Below are 1094 nucleotides of genomic sequence, written 5' to 3'. Positions count from 1 at the left end.
GGCCGTACAGATGTCGATGTTGATTGTATACCCTTGTGACTCGTCGGGATACATGCTGAGGCTAAGGATACAAGAAGATTGTTGGTCTGCCAACAAGCGATCTCCAATGAATTGACCCCTTTAAGAACACTATGTAATGGAGGCCCCTCTATGAGGAGCAAGAGTTTTATGATCTATAATGGAGGCCCCTCTATGAGGAGCGAGAGTTTTGCGATCTATTCAGCGTGTCGGATGGGAGACCATGTGTGCCACGAAGTCAATGGGGCGCAGGGATGGTGGGTCAAATCTCAAGTTTATTGGTCTCGTGGCCTAATGGATAAGGCGTTGATCTTCGGAACTAAAGATTGTAGGTTCGAGTCCCACCGAGATCGTCTTCATGCCGGAAAGGGCTCATATACGGATGCCACTGGCCGTACAGATGTCGATGTTGATTGTATACCCTTGTGACTCGTCAGAATACATGCCGAAGCTGACGGTACAAGAAGATTGTTGGTCTGCCAACAAGCGATCTCCAATGAATTGACCCCTTTAAGAACACTATGTAATGGAGGCCCCTCTATGAGGAGCAAGAGTTTTGGTGATAGCAAACGCAGTGTCGCGTGAGTAAAACCTGATCGGACTGAGGGAGTGCCTCCTAGCACGCAATTATGAAGCGTGCGTCCCCGCACGCAGACGATAGAGACTCATACCCGTAAGATATGTGCGCGTGCGTGCAGAGCAAGTTGATATGATCAACTACTCTCAATCATGATGATTGACGCTGTGGCGTAGCAATATGCTGCGGCGTGCACTGTTACAGTACAGTGATGGAACCCTCTGGTTCTTCTCACCCAACCCTCCCGACCCGGGAGATGTGTGAAGGTCAGCCTCACACATCAATCACGTTGCGGTAGCGCAGCGCCAATAATGCGGGCCTGCTGGCTCCGGGTTTCGTGTTGGTGCTTCTCTACCGCTACGTGATTCCTCACCCACACTCCCGTGTCAGAACGGTTTTATGATCTATAATGGAGGCCCCTCTATGAGAAGCAGAGATGGTGGGACAAATCTCAACTCGTTGGTCTCGTGGCCTAATGGATAAAGCGTTGGTCTCCGGA

At 50.4% G+C, this 1094-nt stretch overlaps 1 non-coding gene across 1 annotated transcript; it reads left to right on the top strand.

Moving 5' to 3' along the window:
* Positions 1 to 298: 298 nt before the first annotated feature.
* Positions 299 to 371, top strand: Pmar_PMAR002229. The gene has a single exon. It is a non-coding gene; the product is annotated as a tRNA-Arg (tRNA).
* Positions 372 to 1094: the final 723 nt, after the last annotated feature.

The sequence above is a fragment of the Perkinsus marinus genome, assembly GCF_000006405.1.
Source record: "Perkinsus marinus ATCC 50983 genomic scaffold scf_1104296966902, whole genome shotgun sequence".
Classification (NCBI taxonomy): domain Eukaryota; phylum Perkinsozoa; order Perkinsida; family Perkinsidae; genus Perkinsus; species Perkinsus marinus.
Note: the sequence above shows the minus strand (reverse complement) of the source record. Positions and strands in the feature narration are given on the sequence as shown.